The 22,874-nt window shown below is 38.6% G+C and overlaps 1 protein-coding gene across 4 annotated transcripts in view; it reads right to left on the bottom strand.

Moving 5' to 3' along the window:
• Positions 1-22,874, bottom strand: part of tfdp2 (transcription factor Dp-2) — a 71,855-nt gene that overhangs the window by 48,861 nt on the left and 120 nt on the right. For 3 of the 4 annotated variants that reach the window (XM_051679779.1, XM_051679781.1, XM_051679785.1), the window contains exon 1: positions 22,873-22,874. This exon is cut by the window's right edge. The gene's annotated coding sequence lies outside the window, so the exon portion shown is untranslated. Of the gene's footprint in view, positions 1-19,168; positions 19,210-22,872 lie in introns of all 4 variants that reach the window. The other variant, XM_051679780.1, reaches the window with a different exon arrangement.

The following is a 22,874-nucleotide window of genomic DNA, read 5'->3' as shown; positions in this document are numbered from 1 at the left end:
AACAAAGAAAAAATTAAATGACCCCTATTCAAAATTCTGTATACCCTTAATTCTTAATACTGTGTATTGCCCCCTTTAGCATCAATGACAACGTGCAGCTTTTGTAATAGTTGTCTATGTGGTCCCAAATTCTTGCAGGTGGTATAGCTGCCCATTCATCTTGGCAAAATGCCTCCAGGTCATGCAAAGTCTTTGGTCGTCTTGCATGAACCGTACGTTTGAGATCTCCCCAGAGTGGCTCGATGATATTAAGGTCAGGAGACTGTGATGACCACTCCAGAACCTTCACCTTTTTCTGCTGTAACCACTGGAGGGACAACTTGGCCTTGTGCTTAGGGTCATTGTCGTGCTGGAAAGTCCAAGTGCGTCCCATGAGCAGCTTTCGTGCAGAAGAATGCAAATTGGCAAGGAAGTCTAATGTGATGTTAATTGGCAGTTGGCAATTCAGGTTATGGTGCATTACCACCACCTACTGATCTGGAGTGTGAAGACTCACAAGAAAGTGGAGTCAAACATCTGCTGAAGATAATGAAATTGGCGAAATTTCATAGAAAAGACATCACACGTCTCATGCAGGACTAAATGCTAAATTGAGGATACTTCTTGAACTTTAAAAGGTAGCTTACACTGTGGAGTTTACTTGTGAACAAACTGTTCTGTTTACATTTATTCTTGAGGTCTAATAAACATTTGGAATGTATTTCCTCCCCATTAATGGTACAATGATACATTTTGAAAAAATATCATTGCCCATATCACCCAGTTCTACTGGCAACCACCCAAAACACACTTTCATCACAGCAGTTTAAAAAAAAAAAAAAATCTAGTTTGCAATGCATCCTCAAAAAGATGCATCATTATTTACAAAATGTTTGATAATCAATAATTAATGATGGTTTGATATAGATCTATTACAAGTCTTCACTAAGTCATAAGCAATGAGACATCTTTTGTCTTATGTAATGCAGGCTCTACATTATCGTGCTCATTTCAGCACAGTCATGTTGTGGTTTCCACATGCTTGAACACTCAGCAGCAAAACGGTTATGAGCAGGGCAGCGTGATGCATTCAAAGCACAACAACACAAAACAGACGAGGTGGTGTTGTAAACATAAACATGCATATGCTTCATTGCTCTGCAGTACCGAGCTTTAGAGAGCTTGCAGGATGATATGCAAAATCCATCACGAACAAGGCTAACAAACAAAAGGGAATAGCACAAAATTGCACTTTTACTGGGTGATAGACTTTGCCTATATATCAGTCAGGCCTATTAACCGACCATTCTTTTAGGGTTGTGAGCTGATATTTTCTTATTTATTTTGTAATACTGGAAACATTTTATTTTCATGACTTTCAGTTCTGTAAATTGTTTTAGAATGTGCAATTTTTCGCCGATGCAGATAACAGCGCAATTTGGCAGCAGGGTGCCCAGTGTAGTCTGATTCCCGAATAAACGACTTTTATGAGCAATGTTCCCTCTTATTTTTGTTCTTGCTGAGCAAATCCTGTTTCTATTGGGCAGAACCTTCAGCCACTTGAGCAGGATTGTCTATACTGTGTATATACTGTAAATACTGTACATTATTGATGGTATCAATAATTTCACAATTGTTCGATATTTCAAAAGATATTTTAAATTTCAATACCACAGTAAAAATGGAAAATATGCTATTGAACACACTCCTTTATTTAAATGTAAATATTAATGTACATATTAACATATTAAATTAAAAGAATGGTATGTTGCCTTAGTGTTTCTCAATTAGGTAAACATTGTTTAATGATTTGAATTCAGGTGAACAGTCATAATATTATAGAAGCTTAAGTATAAAGTAAACTAAGAACAAAGTAGGCTAATAAAAACAGTCAGTGGCTTTCTTTTCAATTTTGTTGTTTGATTATTACTAACAACATAATAGACAGCGGCAAATTTATTAGGCTGCATTAGTGCATTTACACTGCAACGTCTTATGCACAGATCTGATATTTTGAGACATAAGCGGCTATTTATGTTAATCAGTCGTGGGACAGGCATTGACCATGGAGAACATCTAACCGTTTGGGTGTGCAGCTGCATTTCCACATTCACCAATAGCGCTTGTGCCTCACAGTAAATGTGGTTATTGTTATGTGTTGTTTCACGACTCAGTAAAGCAAATCTTGTTTCACACAAGATTTCACTCAAAGCTTCAAAAATGAATATTCAAATGGACTCCAGTTCAAACACTGAGCATGCCTTTAGCTCTAATACCAAAAATCTCTAGGTTTTCCCACACACCTTGGAGCCCACGAGCAGTGTGTGGATGCATGCGTGCAGCTTATGAACTGGTTCTTTTTAGTGAATCAAAAACATACAGTATGACCAGTGTAGTGCGGTTCCTGAATGAATGTCTCTTTTCACCTGACTGTCTTTTGTGTATCAAACACTTATTCATCAGTCAGAGCGGTTACTGAATTTCTTACTAGGCTATGACTTTTGTCATTTCCAACTCGAAATGAAATAAGAAGTGTTACTGTTAGGGCTGGGCGATGTGACAATGTAATTGGATATGTCTTACAAAGATCCCGATGCCGATTGCGAACAGATGATGATTGACAATATCGGGAAATGACAAAACCATGGATCTGGGTCGGGTCCTGGGTAGCTCAGTGGTAAAAGACGCTGGCTACCACCCCTGGAGTTCGCTAGTTCAAATCCCAGGGCGTGCTGAGTGACTCCAGCCAGGTCTCCTAAGCAACCAAATTTGCCCGGTTGCTAGGGAGGGTAGAGTCACATGGGGTAAACTCCTTGTGGTCACTATAATATGGTTCGTTCTTGGTGGGGCGCGTGGTGAGTTGAGCGTGGGTGCCGCGGCGGATGGCGTGAAGCCTCCACACGCGCTATGTCTCCGTGGCAATGTGCTCAACAAGCCACGTGATAAGATGTGTGGGTTGACGGTCTCAGACGTGGAGGCAACTGAGAGTCGTCCTCCGCCACCCGGATTGAGGTGAATCACTACGTGACCACAAGGACTTAAAAGCACATTGGGAATTGGGCATTCCAAATTGGGTGAAAAAGGGAACCCCCCCCACCCCCCATGTCTTCTGTTTATGTTTTTCGTGTTTCAATAAATGAATTACATTTTTAAACCAAAATCAATAAAGCAAAAAAAAATTCACCGACCCTCGTCAGGGGGTTTGACGATGTAATCGGATCTCGAGATTTTTTTTAAGGCAATTATCGCTAAAATATTTTTTACATATCACGCAGCCCTAGTTACTGTGTTATTGTACGGTTGTACTAAAGGCTCCTGACACTTCCGGCAGTGCAGTTTCTGACTGGCTGTTCACATTACAATGTGTAGTTACAGATACGCATTAGTTTTGTTGCAATCAGTGGACTTTTATAAGAGAATTAATGAATTAAATATGTTAACACATTTTTTGTTTACTTTTTTAGTTTTATTTAATATAGTTAGGATAAATTACTGGATTGCGTTTACACCTCTAAAAAGTCTTTGTAAATACACCTTTTACAAGAACTGTACTGCATTTCTGTTTGTTATATCTGATCTGCTGAAATCTAAAATTATCTCATCATTTGGAACACTCTGCTGAGGACAGTAAATGCAATAACTGCATTTCTTATTTCCAAATAATTCTTCCTTTCCGGAATCGTTAAATTTCTTGACTTTATTGATGGATAGTTCATACCTTCTGTTTTCAAATATTTTTGAGGAACTGTTTTTTTTTTTTTTTTTTACAGTAAACATTCCTCTGATTTTTTTAATTACGTGGGTGTCTTATTTGCTACGTTTAAATAATTTTAAGGGCCGGTTTCTAGATATCGGCATCGACCATTACTGACAGGTTGACCACTGAGTTACAGTGCACATTTTCTGTTTTCAAATCTTTCTTTTTGCATTTTGACAAAACACTGTATAAAATAAATATTCCACTTTTACATCTCAAAGGCTTTCATTAAAGTTGCATAATCCATCAGCATTATTTCACCCTGCTCTTGCCACTGGCCACTGGAATTTCATCACTAATTATTACAAAATGAAAAAAAAAAAAATTATGAGTTGGATATAACTTTCTAATTTACGTTGTATGCATTTTTGCATCACACTTTTTAAGTAAATTCAACTTATGGTCATTTTATGTCATCACAACTAGAAAACCTTTCTTAGATATACACAAATATATCGGCTCATTCAATTTTACTTAATGTATGTCACACGAATAAGATTTAGCAACTAGTAGCAAGTTATTTCAAATTAACATTTATATCACTGTTTCTGCTTAATTTACTTGGCTCTAAAGAAAATAACAACTAGGGTCAGGCATTAAACTTGATTCCTCAAAGAAGTGTACATGAGGCTGCACTTCAGGTATGCATATTCACATGCGCAAAAAACACATGGATTTAACAGGATCCAATTTGAACTCTTATGGAACATTAATCACTCTAATTATGACTTTACACAAAACAGCTATTTTCAGTAAATTGACATCAATAATACTAAAAATAACAAAAAAATCTCTATGAATTCTTAATAGCAACTAATTAAATGCCCACATCAGTTCCTTTTGACCAAACAAACATGCTTAAATTATTCAAGTGCAAGGGCTTACGGGTATTCCCCACAACCTCAGTTCTGTCCTTGATTGTTTGAGTTAGTAGTACTTAAAATCTTAATTTTATGGATGTATAAACTAAAGAAGTTCAAGGAACTCATGATTACTTATTTACTTTATGTAACTCTCTAAGTTAACTTTAAAGGGATAGTTCACCCAAAAATGAAAATTCTCTTCATTTACTCACCCTCGTGTCATCCCAGATAAGTATGACTTTCTTTCTTCAGCAGAACACAAACAAAGATTTTTAGAAAAATATCTCAGCCCTGTATGTCCTACAATGCAAGAGAACGGTGATCAGACCTTTGTAGCTCCAAAAAGGAAACATAAAATAATCCATACGACTCCATATGAATCTTCATAAGTGATATAACAGGTGTGGGTGAGAAACAGAACAATATTCAAGTCATTTTTTTACTCTAAATCGCCACTTTAACTTTCACTTTCAGATGTGAAAGTGAAACTAAACAGGCAACACATGTGACTTTGGACATGGATTAAACCACTGGAGTCATATGGATTACTTCTCTGTTTCCTTTATATGATTTTTGGAGCTAAAAAGGTCTGATCACCATTCATTTACATTGTATGGACCAACAGAGCTGAGATATTCTTCTAAAAATCATAATTTGTGTTCAGCAGATAAAAGAAAGTCATACACATCTGGGATGGCATGAGGGTGAGTAAATGATGAGAGAATTTTCATTCTTGGGTGAACTATCCCTTAAAAATAGTTTTGTGCTTCTTTTTATTTATTTTTTTGGTGCGCACTAATGAAAATTAAGTACAGCGAAACATTTTTATAAATATGTTCATTTCGGAGTAGAAGTGATTTATTTGTATATGTTATGGTTGTTCAGCCAACAAATCGTTTTGTTTCAGTGTAGCAGAAAACTGCAGTCTTGTTTTATTACATGCAAGTTCTCATCCACACATGCAACCTTTAAGACACAGTCACCCTGCCGTCACCCTTCCCTGCTCCTCTCTTTTGTCATTCTCTTCCGTCCTTCAGTTCGCCTGCCATAAATCCCATTGCTCTTCCTCTGTCAGCCTGACCTCTCGTTCTCTCCCCCATCCCTCTTATTCTTTTATCTTTTTCTGCCTCTCTCTGCTCATCACCGTCCTCTCTTCTATCTATCAGTCTCCATCATTGATGGAGTTAAGAGCATTGACCTGGAAGAGGTGATTCCCCAGTCTGGGACTGACACAGCACTAGGGGTACTGAAAAAACAGGCTGGCTTTGATAGTTTTAGGGTAGTCGAGGGGGGTGGGGGTCATTGATCCAGACTGTGAGAATATGAAGTTGCACGATATGAAAAAGCATTTGAATCTGTGAGAATCTGACTGAATGATTTCTGGTTAGGTCTTGAAATGAAAATAAATTATAATTATAAATCTTCAGATTATTAATTTATTGTATCTCATCATTTTAAAGTAATTGCACCTTTCAGATGCTGGTAGTAAAAGTAGTTTATACGGTAGTTTATTATTTCATTTGTAGTTTAGTGTTCAGTGAACTCAAGTTATGAGTACAGCTGGGTGGTAGACTGTTTTGAGCTACAATCCATTAGCCCAAAAAGCATGTTCTAGGGCTCCACTTTGCAGGACTTTCCTCTGGTGTCGTGGGAGTGTCGCATCCTCTAAGACAAACCACTCCCTCTGGTTTCTGGCTCAGTCCATCTCCATGGCAACAGAGAGGACATCAACCATTTAGTACTGAACATAGATTTAAACATGCGCAGCCATAAAGCGTGATGATATTAACATCCAAAGCATAAAATAAATACGACACTGCAGACCTGAGGCTTATAAAGCCTTTAGACTAGCATCCCCCATCACTCCTCCTGTCAAAGCTGTAAGGAGCTGCAGAAACCATTAGCTCTCCAGGAGACCTATGCAACTATAGCCGAACTGATTAGTGTGGGCTATGCAGGGGACAAGAAGAGGAGGAGGTTGACATTTGGTCTTCTGAGGGAGCGTATGTGTGTGTGCATGTCTAAAATGCAAACAGCCCAGTTCACACTGTCAAACAGGGTCACTGAAAAGAGGAAGCACACCCAAACACACTCAAGAAACACTCTATTTACTACTAAAAAGTTGCATATAGCCTCACTACACCTGGCTAGCCCATTCAACAATAAAGAACTACAGACTAAAGGGCTCAAAACATAAACTGTGGAAGCATGTGAACACTTTGTGCTACACAAGCTTGATTTCACTGATCATTTCAAATTGTAATTCATAATGCAACGCAAATACGTGTTGGATTCTGAACATGGCCATAAGACTAAACTGTCCAGTAGGGCTGGGTAAAAAAAAAATGAAATAATTACATTTTCTGATTAAACGCAATCTTCATTTGAATGATCCTCATTATGTTGATCTTGTTAACAGGCCAAAAAGAATAGGGAGTAGAGAGAGAGAAACTACATAAATAACGAGAATCTTAAAGATAACTTTTCATTTCCCTATTTTGATATCCAAGCTGTTTGACTGACAGGTGGCTTATGTGTGTGTGCTTTATGTGTGCATGCTCTGAGAGCACTCACGGAGTTGTGGAAATGCAGATACTTGCCTAAACAATAAAATCCACTTTTAAATTCTGTGAAAATGCCAGCCTTGGTTAGTTATGACAAAAGTGAATGTAAACATTGGAACAAAAAAGCAGATTTGTATCAAAATATTGGACTTGAAGTGTAAATGCAGCCTAAAAGCTGTCGCACACTGGACGAGAAGCACCATGCCGCGTCATGCCACAGCTTTGCACTGCACAAGTATCAAACACAGGGCACGTCGATGCAGCTGAGGTGGCAGACAGTACTCACAAAAGTTACCAAGGTTTTTCCCTTCTTCAAGAATAAACAACGCTAGAGTCATTTGATAATGATATGGGTCGAATTTTATGGAAAATATGTGAGTTGTGCTCCGTGGTGCGTCAGAAATTTGAGCAACCACCGGAGTCGTAGCTGGATGCTGCCAACAGACGCTGAGCGGCAGCGGCGGTGTGCGTATGTAAAGAACTTCACAGCGGAAGGGAAGAAGAACACAGGGAAGCGGGTTTTCCAGGCTCAGGTAAGACTTTTAATCAGCCACTTCATCAGCTTCACAGGCACGTAGTCACTTAAACACATCAGCTTCACAAACACAACAGATTAAACGCAACAGCTTCAGAAGCACCATGGCCTTCCTTGTGCCAGACTCTCTCTCTCCTCTGCTGGTGGCGTGGCTGCTTATATGCCGCTCTCCCCATGCTCACTGGAATTAGAGGCAGGTGTTAAACATAACCTAGCTCAGGTGCAAGCGCCCTTACCGCTTTCTCTCTCTCCGGATGGACACCTGACCACGCCCCTGCTGCCACAGCGTACCTTCATTGAAAACAGTTTTTAGAATGTGCCATGTCGTCTGCCAGATACGTCTGGTGTGCGACCCCTTTTATACACCTGCCGATGTTTAGTTTGTCGTTAATATTATTCAAACTTGAAAACCAGGGCCTGGGTCTCCAGGGCCTACCATCCCTGGAGTCGCGAGTTTCAATCCAGGGCGTGTTGAGTGACTCCAGCCAGGTCTCCTAAGCAACCAAATTGGCCCGGTTGCTAGGGAGGGTAGAGTCATATGGGGTAACATCCTCATGGTCACGATTAGTGGTTCTTGCTCTCAATGGGGTGCGTGGTAAGTTGTGTGTGGATAGTGGAGGGTTGCATGAGCCTCAACATGCTGGGAGTCTCCGCAGTGTCATGCAGAGCGAGCCAAGTGACAAGATGCGCGGAATGACGGTCTCAGAAGTGGAGGCAACTGAGAACTGTCCTCCGCCACCCAGATTGAGGCAAGTAACTGCGCCACCATGAGGACCTACTAAGTAGTGGGAATTGGGCATTCCAAATTGGGAGAAAAGGGGATAAAAAAAAAAAAAAATAGAAAAAAAAAAAAAAAAAAAAAAAAAAATATGAGACCCAGCCAAGACCTTGAAAGTAATATTGTCTACTTAAAAATAATTGAGACATGGTGAAACACTTTAAGGTGAAGTGTGTAACTTTTTTTAAAATATGTTCTAATATCCCAGTTTATTGTTTATTAACAACTATAAGTAAGCCATTTGTGGGTTTACCTGGCCCTACTGAGCCACCCAGGAATGATCAAAACATTGATGTTTATATTTTGAGCAGTTCACTCAGCTCCACCCATCCCTTTCTATCTCAAACTATAGCGGGAGTTTGGGGCATGGCAACTTGCAGTAAACTGTTCAGCCAGGAGAATATGACTGTGACGTGTTACAGCAAAAAAAGTGTGTTTCTTTAAAAATGCAGTTCACTTTTAAACATGCTTGCAGTATTGTTTATTTATCTCTTATGTCTGTAAAATCCACTTGTAAAATGCTAAAAAAAATAATAATAATAATAATAATAATAATAATAATAATAATATATATATATATATATATATATATATATATATATATATATATATATATATATAAAATGTCCGGTAACAAATCTGACTGGCTGGTAAATTTGTTCATCTACCAGCCACCTTGGCTGATGGGCTAAAAAGTTAATTTCGGACCCTGACAACATCCATTCTACATGTGATTAGAATGAAATGTTTCTGTTTTTGTTGTTTTTGATTAACAACGAAAAGAATATTAACAATTAAGTATATTAAATGAGACACTATTCAATAACAAATGGATTGCGTGGATCTCATCTATGGACACATCACACAGAACGAATAAAACCAAACTTTTAGCCTACTCGCAGTGAAAGGTTCTCAGTGCAACACTTCTTCGCCACTATGCTACTCAATCGCTGGTGAGTAAAATCTGAAATCTAAAAACATTTACCAGCCAGTGCATCGCTAAACATTCACATTTTTATTTCCATTGCGAAAGATTTGGTCATATATGTGGTAGGGATTTGCATTGAGGCAGGGCTCTACTGTGTGAAATGCGGCTGAAAATTACTGTGTGCGACTGTGTATTTAGGCGCACCGGTGCGAGTGACCTGACTGAAGTAGGGGTGGGAGAAAAAAAATCTATTCTCCAATGAATCGATTCTGAGAACGCACAGGGAAGTGGTGCTTATGTGCATGCCAGAGACAGATGTTAGAAACGCACGCATATCCTAAAGCCAAGCGCATCCTACAAAACTGATCGCAGACTGGATGTATCAACCACACATCATTCGTCTCCTATTGAAACTACGAACCTGAAATTAATTCACAAACTCACGCACATGGCAATGAGAGAGTTGATTTCATGATTGGCCTACATGTCAAAAAAACAACAAGAAATACGAGCTTGTGTCCATCATTGCACTAATTTGCACAACTTGGGGAAAAAAGAACACCTGAAAATAATGATGAGACAGCAGTTCGGGAGCCGTGGGTGATGTTTATTCTCTAATTATTTTTTGTCTGCTGCTTCCCAATGTCTTTTACTCCTCTTGCGCTCTTTCATTTGCTGTTGCACATTGCCGGTCTCCTGCTCGCCGGGAAGAGTGCGCACACCTGACGGCTCGTTAGATAAATGTTAAGCAGGTAAGACTTCTATTCACAGAGCGAACAGATGGAACAGCACATACGAGATGCTTGATAATTTGTTTTAAATAATAATCCTGCTATTTGTGCCACTTTATCACCTGTGGTGAGGAAAGGAGAAGCTGACATCTGAACTTTCACAGAAGCAGATGTCTCATGTATCAACCTGGAGCACCAAACTTTAGTTACAGTTAAAATAAAAAATAAAAAAGCTTTGAATAGATTTATTCTAATTAAAAATATAATACTATTAAATCAGATTGATTAACAATGCTTTAAACCTATAAAAGTTCAAAGTTCTCTAGCTAGCGTTAGCATTGCTCTTCTTCCTGTATTTTAAGCACAGATGTTACAGTGTTGTTAGATGCTATACTGCCATCTTTTGACATGGATCAGCATGCTCGTCTCTACTGCCCCCATCAGCTTTGGAATATCATTTGCATCTGGAAAATGTCAGAGTTTGAGGTCATTTTTAAAGTTATTTATTACTCCTATTATATAATTGCTTTGCCTAAAAACAAACATCAGAAATCAAGTGAACATGCTTCTACAGTTAAGGACTGATTATTATTGTCCCTCATATCAAAAATCTTTGGAGACTGTCTACGTTTCATGTTATTTCTAAAGACAGTTATTACCTTTATTAGAGAACTGCTTGGTGTAAAATTATCTAGCAATACAGAATGTTATGGTAAAGGAAAGATTAGAATTGTTTTTGATGATCAAATTTAGCCTGCCCATGAATACTGTATTTGAAGAACTCATTTTATTTCCAAGCAACCAACGTCATGGTTTGCACAAAATCCACAACAATCGCTGTGCCAAGCTACTTTCCACTAAACGAATGAAGATGTAGATGCCTTACTGTTACCTATGTTTACCAATGTTTTTGCCTTTGCTGGTCTTTCTGTTTTCTTGCTTGAAGCAAGTTGCTTCAGACCTTTTTTTGCTTCTTCGGCAGTTCAGCTACTAGCTCTCCCTGCTAAAGCACGATAAATAAGTATGTTCCATTGTGTTCTGTCACCATGACAAATTCCTTGTGTAAGCATACTTGGCAATAAAGCTCATTCTGATTCTTTTCGCTCTTCATGTCACCAAACAACAATGTTCTAAGCATAACCAAGGGTATCTACACAGGAAGCAGCCAATGAGCGTGAGGATTCTCTTCTTCAACGTTTAGTGAAACACCGCGGGTCATGTGATTTCAACATGGCGAAAAACATTGAAGGGGGTGACCCGCACCATGTAGAATAAAACATTTTTATTGAAGGGGGTGACCCGCACCATGTAGAATAAAACATTTTTTTATAGAAACTATTAAGAGTACAGTCTTCATCTCATGTGAGTGTACACCATTCAGATCACTCTTCACAAAAACACAATTCATTCGTTAATGTGTAAAACTTTTTAAATTGGCTCTAAACTACTGAATGCACCTTTAACATATTCAGTTGAATTATTTAATTTACAGTTTTGTGTTTTGAAAACCAATATTTATTTTCTTTAATTTATTTTCTAAATGTAAAGAGGTTAGTGTTTATCAATTTTTATGATGACAATACTGCCATACAAAGGCTGTTAATACACTGTACACCAACAAAACAGTTTACATTTATGCATTTGGCAGACGCTTTTATCCAAAGTGACTTACAGTACACTTATTACAGAGACAATCCCCCCGGAGCAACCTTGAGTTAAGTGCCTGTGGGGATCTCAAAACCTGGTTATAGTTGAGCGAGACCTGTCTGTCACAGAGCAACTTACAGTCTTAGAACCCCAATTTTGGTCAAATGTGAAGTTACTGTGTTTTGCTTTTGTACGGAAGAATAATCAATAGGACATTTTTTTGATGTATCAGGAATCCTTTTGAAATCGGATCGTGACTCCCAGAATTGGAATCGGATCGAAACGTGAGGTGCCTAAAGATTCCTGACCCTAGACTGAAGCTCATGAAATGTTGTATAGTACAATCGGAATAAAAATTACAACTCCCAAATGCATTTACACTTCACAATAGTTATGTTTCACACTGCGATTGGCTGCTTTTCATCCCTTCAGTCAACCAAGCAGACACAAAAAAGTTGTGTGAGATGTTTTAGTCAGCTTGAATGAAATGAAAAGCATCAAATTTTACTTTAAAAGTTGATGCTAAAACAAAGCCTGGCCAACTGAAATATGCAGCATCTGATTGTTGTACATTGGGTGACAGGAACATCATTTGTTTTCAGCAATGCAGATGTCAATTTAGTAGGGCTGGGACGATTCATCGACGTAATCGACATCATCGATTACAGAAATACGTCGATTTGCATAACATGCGTCGGCACGTCGCAATGGAGTAATTAAAATGGCAGCGCCCGGTTTAAGTATGGATTCCCCTGAAGAACAAGCTGCAACTAAAAAAAACTCACCTACGGTCATCTAAAGCGTGGGAGTATTTTAGCCAGAGACCCAACAATGTGGTGCTGTGTAAGCTATGCAAATTGGAAATGGCTTATCACAGCAGTACAACCGCCATGAATGAACACTTGAAGCAAAAGCATCCCAGAGCGCTTTGTCAAGACGGCAGCAAGGCAGCACCGTAAGTCCTGTTTACATTTTGTCCCCACCCAAGCATGACATATTAGTATTACAACACGTGTTTCTGTTGTAAATGTCTAAATGTTTCCTCATCGCCCCCATGTTAAAAGTCATTTCTGCACCGCTGCTAACGTAGGGTAACCATACGTCCTTTTTTTCCCGGACATGTCCTCTTTTTCGGACCTTAAAAAATGTCCGGGATTCGGCTTTAGTTGCATTATGTGCATCTGGTCTAATACTTAATTGTGTGTGCGTGCATATTTGCATTGCTTTAACCCCTCTTTGTAAGTCAAGCCTTCTTGCACAATTGGTCAATTATAAGAGACTTGCAGCAACTATTGGCCAAATTCCTGCCTGTCAATCTCTCCGCGAACGGGCAAAGCACTGTTGTGTTCAGCATCAAACAGCTTGACAGAAGCAGCAAATGACAGCTGAGTGGAAACAATGCCCATACAAAAGTTTTTTTTTTTTTAAATTTACAGAAGATTTGCAAAAAAAAAATCCCATGCTTTCGTCCAGGTCGAGATCCGTGGGAAGCAATATGTATGACATGTAAAGCTGGCACTTATGTGTCAGTTGCTAATAAAGGTGCAAGTGATTTAGAAGCACACATTAGCTCTGTGAAGCATAAAGGGTCAGCAAAAGGTGAAAGTTCATCAGGTAAATTAACGGACTACTTTTTGTGACCAGGTAAAATTATCACATTGCTTCATTTTCCATGGCCATTCAAAATAATAGTAATAGTAAATGAAGGTACACTCATGGCATCAAATATTTTATTTCAGTACATGGACATTCAAAAGAATGTTGGAAATGTTTATTTATTTATATATATTTATGTTATGCTAATAGAGTGTCTTTTTCACTGTATTAAAGTTTGCATTCATAGTAACACATAGTTTGCATGCATAGTTGCAGAATAATGCCCTGCATTTGTTTGTGTTTAAGAGAAGACGATTTAATAAAATATTGAAATATTAATGAGACAAGTTTTGTATATTTATTTTGGGTTAATTAATTGTTATATTAATCAAGTAATAATTATAAAAAATCTTTAGAATAATCGGCAAATTAGTCGTTAGATTAATCGACTAATCGGCAAAAGAATCGTTAGATTAATCGATAAAAAAAATTATCGTTAGGTGCAGCCCTACAATTTAGAGTTCTTAAATATATTTAAGAGGACCACACTTCAAAGACTGAACATTGTGTTTTTGTATATTGTATATATCACAAGGTGAAACATGTTAACATGATCTGCTGTTGTTTTTATTTTGTTTTGCTGACAGCCTGTCAAATTAACAGAAAATATTCAATGTGATTTATAAGAATTAATACTCCTTTAATGACTCACACTATGTTCCTGAATTTTGTCATAATTGATGAGCTCAGTTTTCTCATGCCTTTTTGTGCATGTTTTATTGTGGCACATTACCGTTACCATTACCATCTCTAAAAAAAAAAAAAAAAAAAAAAAAAAACTATGCTCCTACATTTTTTACTGTGCTCCTAAATTTGTTTAATTAATAAGTGCTCCTAAAACAAATTTAAGCGTAGAGCCCTGGAAGGTGTGTGTGTGGGGTGGGGGGGGCACATACACATATGTACATGTCTATGTACATATAGGCCTTTTTGGCTGCTGCATTGCGGCTCACTGTTGTTCCAGTGTCTTGCATATTAATTATTATAGACTGTTATAACTTCATCTGCTACAAAAAGTACAAAACATGGCATAATCAAAGCATAATGCGTTATATTTTGTCATTATGTTAAGGCTCGCTGGCCAACTCAAAAGTCTGCTCAGAAAGCACATCTCTCTGCACTTCTTTCAGGTTAGCATAATTATCCTAGTAAGAGTGAACTACTGTTTTCATAGTGGCTGGCTGAACTGTGCATTAGCAAACCACAGTTGGCATGACCGGAGACACGACAACATCACGTTTTTAATACGTTGAAAACAGTTTTAAAGACCCTGTGTTCTGTTCTATTCAGCTGCACTCCGGCCTAAAGCGGTCTGTCTTATCTCGTATCTAAATAGTTGCACTGAGCATGGATTCCTACAATATCAGTTATTAGTCAAAGTGAAATGAGACAACATATCGTGTTATCAACCTCACCCTTGTTCAAATACAAGAAATCTACTCAGATTGGCTTTATTCAGATACCTAGGATTCCTATAACAGGATACGCAGAAAGCTACAGTATTTAATAAATTCGCACCTGACTATAAGCCGCACCGGGTCAAAATCGCGTTGTTGAGAGAAAACAAAAAACACATAAGTCGCATCTGTGTATAAGTCGCACTGACAGAGGTTGCATGAGGCAGGCACTAGGACCCGGAAGCTGCCGCACGACCGCCATTCACTGGTTCAGATGTCAAACGCGCTCCATGGACATTACCCCAGGATTTACGCATCGTATCACTGTTTTTGGGCTTGTTTTAAATGGGATAATTTGCTTTAAGTAGTTGTGTGTTGGCCTGTCGTGATTATTAAATAACCGTCTGATCATGGTTATTTGATCTAACTGCATTTATCTGAGACAGCCGCGATTATTGGGCATCAAATTCCAATCACATTTTAATGCCCAAATAAGGGAATTTTAAGCAAATATACTGTATAAATGCTATGCATGGCATTTGCGTGTCATTCAGTTGAACTCCGAGTCTGAGTGTCACTAAGCCGCACCGCCGAGGTAAACCAGCTCCTATCCTGAAGAGCGCTTGAAGCACGCTGATGCACACGCAGTCAGCAGAGGCTCGTGCCAAACTCCTGCGAAAATATAAACAAACAAGTATAAACTGTGAAAGTGAATGCAAAGCACTCCGGATTCACTTTAAATGATCGTGTAATGGCAAATGTTCCTGGTTCATATACACAGTGTTAATAACACACAATGACACAGAGGAGACACATGCTTACTCTATTTCTGTGGAGTGATAAAATTATGAAACAAAATCTCAGAGGTTTTGACAAATAAGGGCTCGTGGGTTTAATCAGAGCATTAAAATAACGTGAAAGTGAAGAAATTAAGAAATAAATATTTTACTATTGCATAATCTAATAAAAATTTAATGTAAATATAATAAAATATATATAAAAATGATATTACATTTTTTATATAAAAAATTCAAAAATAGGGGGCCTGGGTATCTCAGCGAGTAAAGACGCTGACCACCACCCATGGAGTCGCAAGTTCGAATCCAGGGCTTGCTGAGTGACTCCAGCCAGGTCTCCTAAGCAACCAAATTGGCCCGGTTGCTAGGGAGGGTAGAGTCACATGGGGTAACCTCCTTGTGGTCGCTATAATGTGTGGTTCTCGCTCTCGGTGGGGTGCATGGTGAGTTGTGTGTGGATGCTGCGGAGAATAGCGTGAAGCCTCCACACGTGCTATGTCTACGCGGTAATGCGCTCAACAAGACACGTGATAAGATGCGCGGATTGACAGTCTCAGACGTGGAGGCAACTAAGATTCGTCCTCCGCCACCCGGATTGAGGCGAGTCACTACACCACCACGAGGACTTAGAGAGCATTGGGAACTGGGCATTCCAAATTGGAGAGAAAAGGGGAGAACATTTTTTTCTAAAATATAAGAGTTCAAAGTGTAAATGCAATATTGACCAAAAACTGAAGTTGATCAAAAAGAGAGACATATTTTAAGTATTTAGACAAAACTTGTCATTCATCAGAAAAAAGCAATTTATATGTCAATTACTCGCGAAAGCCCTTAATGAGACAATTAATCATTACAGCCCTAAAACAGACAATTAATTGTCAGCCAAATTTCAAAATCGTGACAGCCCTAGTCATGTGTAACAGTTTCTCATATTCTTTTTATGTTTCATGAAAGAAACGTGACAAGTAAGCCACATCTGTTCATAACATCTGTAACTCTATGCAGTGCACAAATAAACAGCTTTTAGCCTGTGAGTAAAACAATACACCTGCTATATTCTCATACATTAACATCAGTGACTGTGGATATTTCTGATATTTGCAACCCTCTTTGCAATGTATTAATTAACCAGTTCACTGACTGAATGTTTTTACTACGAGTGTGATGAAATGTCATTTTATGGGCATGTGAGGAGTTGTGTTTGACAGTGGTCTAGAGTTTGTTAGGACAATAATGTTATGATGGGAAAACATTTAAACTGGTTGCAATAAGTACTTTGTACTTATTATATTCTGCAAAATATTCTGAATTGGCAACTTTAAAATGCTTCTACCATCTCTATGATGGTTTCATCTGTTTTGGTGCACGTTTGTTTGACCAGCCGACATCAGTTACGTATAAATGATGTATATAGGTTGCTTCAGACTATAAGTCGCAGGACCTTTCAGATGATGAAAAAAACATGACTTATATTCCCGAAAATATGGTAATAGTCTCTATCTTACCCTCATACAGTCTCGAGGTCTGCACAGGCCTTAAAATGAAACCCGAACGCAATCCGTACCCGAGGCCGTGTGGCCCAACCCTACACGGCCCGAATGATACCGTCAGATTTTAAGCCCGAACACGACCCGAACCTGCTCACTACCTAACTTCTTCTAGCAAGTACTGCTGCAATAGGCTATAATATATGTAAGCATATAGGCAACATTCGTAACAGTACTGAAACTGTAAACACTGAAAACAATCTAGACGCAGCGCAAAGAATGAAACAGAGCACAGTTGTCTTTCTTTTTAACTTGACATGGTGTTTAAAATATGCCTGTCCTGCACGAGACGCTGAAGAAAAAGCGAGACGCAGTGCAAATTTCAAAGACATTCGTCCAGCATGTGTTTACATAGGAAAACAATGGGAAAACAGAACAGACGTGCGCAAAAACACGTTTGGTGTGAACGGCCCCTAACTCGTCCATTCGCATGTGTCAGTGAGTGAGAGCGCGTGCACGGACAAGTTTGGTAAGCCGGTTTATTTTTTCATTCATACAAACCCGAACCCGACCTGAACCCCTACTTGAAAAACTGACCCGAGCCCAGCCCGAAACCCACTGGGTTCTCGGGTCCCGCCGGGTCGGGTTGCAGACCTCTAATACAGTCTATGTACTTTTTAAGGAATATTCTAGGTTCAATACAAGTAAAATTGAATCGACAGCATTTCTGACATAATGTTAAATGTAAAATAATTTTGACTCATCCCTCTTTTTTTTTTTCTTTTTTTTTTTTAAAGGCAAAAATTGAGGTTACAGTGAGGCACTTACAATGGAAGTGAATGGGGACAATTTTTTGAGGGTATAAAAGCAAAAATGTGAAGTTTCAGCTGGATCTCACATAAAAATAAAAAGTGTGAGCCAAATTTTCTTTAGGCGAAATCGGTATATGTTGACCGAATTTTAAAATACTGCCCCCAGAGGCTAAAGCGGTAAGTGTTTTAGAGCATATAAACAAGTGTGACATCCATTTATATCCAGGAGAGGTCACCAGAAGCCAGTTGTAAAGACAGTTGTTTTCAGCTGTACAGGGTGTAAAACAGAGAAATGCTTATTTTATTTAATCTATCACCCAACCAAAATCCAAATGTAACCTTAACCATTAGTACAGACAAAATGCAATGTTAGGGGTAAAAATGCAACCTTCATTTCTAATCGTTCAATTTGCTCAGTTAAACCAATTTCATACACTGACCTGCAAACACATCAAAAAGTTACTTTGTTCATAATTGAAGAAGTACAAAAACCTTCTTAACTTTACATTTGTGTCTATAGTGACTAGATTCACAACTTTGGACAGCCACCTGTACCGCATCGCCATTCAGTATTAGCATAGTAAATGTTATATCTCCCAAAGCTATTATGCCAGACCTTAAACTGAAGGCCAACTGGCAGTGAATTGGAAAGCACAAAAACTAGACTCCTAATTTAAATATCAGTTATGTTAATGTATCAATGTCTCATAAATGTACTGAGAAAACATGCTGATCAGTAATCGATGTAACGATATTTTATGCCATTTGTAATTTTAATGTTTGCAGATTGGCCCCATTCGCTTCCACTCTAACCCAGAGTTTTGCTTTTTTATTTATTTATTTTTTTTAAGAAAAGGAGGGATGAGTCAAAAAATTATTTTGGTGGTAATCAACATTATTCCACAAATGCTGTCAATTGAGCTTAACTAGTGTTGAACCCAAAATATTCCTTTAACTTGTAACTTTCTGATAACATTATGACTGATTATGATGCTAAAATGCTGTATATCAGGTAACATCTTTAAATGCATATACAGTAAGTGTTGGAGTTGTGAGTTTGCAATCTCAATGGGTATACAATTCATTACAGACCTTATGAAGTTACTACGCAAGCACCCTAGTCACCTCTAGTCACCCTTTAAGTGAGGTGCTGGATGTTTTTAAACCTAGTAAACCCTGACAGTGAAAAAGCAATTCAATCCAAAGTGTATATGACTTGCTGTGAATGTGTACATACTTTTGAGCGATCCCGAAACTTGACGCTAAGTCTTCTGCTTCCTAGAATGGAAAGTGCACGGAGAATGTTAGGTTTAGTGAGATGCACAAATATACACCTAATTTCTGTTAACACGCACAGGCGGCAAAACGCTAACAGCATGTGAATGTGTCCCATGGGGCACGTTACAGTGACACGAGAATACACACCACTGAGCAAGACAGCTGGGAAATGGCGCCAAAAAGGATCCATGTTTTCTCTCTCCTTTCACTCTCTTTTGTGCATGTGCAAATACATACACACAAAGGCAGACTTCACCCTCTCACGTGACAGCCGAATCACAACAATGCAGTATTAGGCCAACAGATCAATACATGTGAGCATTACATTCAATCTGAGTCTGAGTATACCTACAGTACAAAACTCCTGCAAACAAACAACCTCAGACAGGAATAAACAGCCAAAGGTCTCTAAAGAGTCACCACAGACACAAATACACACTCAAACCGACAGGAAATGTTGCCTGAGGTGCTGAATAGCAGGGGGACACCTGTCACACACACTGTGGGTGTCTCGTTTCCCTCCTCCTCCTCCTCCTCTCCAATGGAAGGATTAAATATCCAGACCGTTTGTGCAGGACCAACAGATGTCTGCCTCAAATCTGACACAGCCTGGCCTGCAATCTCAGTACATTAAGCCAACAAAAACCCCATGACCTCACACTCCAGAGCTTTTTTTTTTCCCTATTACCAAACTAAATACACTCTCAAATCCATTTTCGGCTAAGCCTCTTCATATTTTCTCTTGTATATATATTCAAAACTAAGGGTACGTTTACACGACAACGATGTACTAAAAACAGAAAAGTTTTTCCTTTGCGTTTTTGAAAAGTTTCGCATACAGACGACAACGCTGTCAAAACAATCCCCGTTCACACGGATCCGTGAAAACGACTAAAAACGCTGTATTATGCACGCCAGGCCAGTAGCTGGCGATGTCACTTTGTAAAGAAACACTACGTGCCTGCGCACATAAGCATTCTTCCACAGAGCGGTGAATACAAACAATGAAGATGGCGAAAGCGTCGAGCAATTTTGTCTGGATGGACGATGACGTTATTTTATTACTACAATTAATTTGCTGGAGAAGCGTCAATAAAGTCAAAATCTTGAGCAGCAAAAACACAGTCCTGTAGTCCGCAATTGTAGTTTTGAAGTACTCAATTTGAGATGTATAATTATCAATAAGAATACTGGTGTCTGTGCAAATAACAATAATCAACTATTTATTCATTTGGAGTGTTTTGTATAGAGTGTGAACATTGTACAGTAGACAGAACCTGCAATTTGAAAATCTTGAAATTAATGTATGGATTCAGATGGGAAAAATGTATTTGTATTTTAAATGTTATTTATTTATTTACTTAATTTTATTTGATGTACCTTTACCCTGCAATTCATTCACCCACCACTTATGTATATAGCCTATAGACAGATATGTGATGCCATGTACAGTATTCAGTGATATGCTTAGAATATGAAAACATGAGGCAGTGAAAATGCATGTTAGATCCAGTGTACACAAGACCTCACTCACCGTCAGAAGATATCCAAATATCAGAGTTCTGTCTGATATCCAAAACCAGTCAACATCAACAGCTTGTTATGTTAACTTACTCTTCCACCAGCCCAAGAGTCAGCAGGGGGAATACAGAAGAAGGCAGGAGACGAAGTAATGGTAAAAATGAGCAGAGTTTATTGAATAATCTTGAGAGTTCAGTCTATAGGCATGCGCGCGAGTACTTCAAAACAACGCGTGAGACATTCAAAACTACAATGGCGGACTACAGGACTGTGTTTGTGCTGCTCAAGGTTTTGAGTTTATTGACGCTTCTCCAGCAAAGTGTAGATTTACTGCATCACTACTACGACCAGCGATCACCATCTTCATTGTTTGTATTCACCGCTCTGTGGAAGAATGCTTATGTGCACAGGCTGTTTCTTTACAAAGTGACATCACCAACTACTGGCCTGGCATGCATAATACAGCGTTTTTAGTCCTTTTTGCGGATCCGTGTGAACGGGGATCGTTTTGACAACGTTGTCGTCTGTACGCGAAACTTTTCAATCACACAAAGGAAAAACGTTTCTGTTTTTAGTACATCGTTGTTGTGTAAACGTACCCTAAGTGAACAAGCACTGACACTGCCGGAACAGCAAGGCTCAGGTGTTTCAAAGTAAAAATTTACCAGAACACAAAAACAAATGGTCTCACAGGGAACAGAAACCACATAATAAACATAATTCATTATAAAGAAATAGTTCACTTAAAAATGACAATTTTCTCATTTACTCCCCCTCATGCCATCCCTGGTGTGAACGACTTTCTTTCTTCTGCAGAACACAAATGAAGATATTTAGAAGAATATCTCAGCTCTGTAGGTCCATAACATGCCAGCAAATGGTGACCTGAACTTTAAAGTTCCAAAAAGCACATAAAGGCAGCATTAAAGTAATCCATAAGACTCCAGTGTTTAAATCCATTTATTCTGAAGAGATATAATAGGTGTGGGTGAGACACTGATCAGTATTTAAGTCCTTTTTTACAATAAATGTCCGCCTTTGACCAGCCCCGACTAGTAGGTGGCAATATGCACGAAGAACACAAATTGGCAAAAAAAAAAGTGAAAAGTGAAAGTGTAAATTATTATAAAAAATGACATAAATATTGATCTGTTTCTCACCCACACCTATCATATCACTTCTAAAAACATGGGTTTAACCACTGGAGTCTTATGGATTACTTTTTTTGGAGCTTCAAAGTTTTGGTCACCATCCACTTTCATTGTATGGACCTTCAGAGCCGAAAAACTCATCTAAAAATCTCCATTTGTTTTCTGCATTAGAAAGACGTGCATCAGTGAGTAAATGATAGAATTTTCACATTTCAGATAGGCACTGCATGTCTCTTCACATTACTGAAGTGTGTAACAATACATTAAAGACCCCAAACTGACAGGAATACACAACATTATATGCAAGAGCTGAAGGGAAAACGCCTCAGAGTTTTGTGTGTCAGATTATCGCCTCCAGGACAAACTTGTACGAGTCACCCGACGACAAATTGCCTGCCTATTTTAAAACGTTTCTTTTGACGTAAATTGACACAAAATATGAAGGAATATGTGGGACTTCTGAACGAAAAATGAAGTTAATCTAGTCAGAACCGCGTCCTCGGGGCAGCTGAAATGTGCAAAACTGATACGGCCAACGGCCGGCGCTCGCGTAGAATATGAAGCGCTCTGCGCGCTCTCACTCAGTGACAGCTCAAGACTCTCCACTTCACGCACATTATGGGACAGGAAAAGCGCACCTTAAATGCTATTCTGTGCGTTTTAAAAATGCATACAACACCGCACGTAAATTTTAACTGATGTGAGATGTCACAGAAACAGGACGGCGCTAATAATTTTGAAATTGTGCTCGTTCACAAAGTGAATTCTGTTAGCTGCATGCTATAATCAAACGAATGAACGCCGTTAGACTTGCCAATTGTCCATTTTGAATACTTAATGAAAATAAGTCGTACACGTCTTTAATTCGCCTGGTTAGAAGTGTATTTGAACAACAAAGCCTGCTGTCAAAACATGACACATTTGTCCACAACATACTGTTTAGTCACATATTACCAATTGAACTTTCTTAAATATGCCAACACACTCTTACCT

The sequence above is a fragment of the Myxocyprinus asiaticus genome, chromosome 39 (assembly GCF_019703515.2).
Source record: "Myxocyprinus asiaticus isolate MX2 ecotype Aquarium Trade chromosome 39, UBuf_Myxa_2, whole genome shotgun sequence".
Taxonomy (NCBI): domain Eukaryota; kingdom Metazoa; phylum Chordata; class Actinopteri; order Cypriniformes; family Catostomidae; genus Myxocyprinus; species Myxocyprinus asiaticus.
The sequence above is the reverse complement of the archived record's forward strand: the minus strand, read 5'-3'. Positions and strand labels throughout refer to the sequence as shown.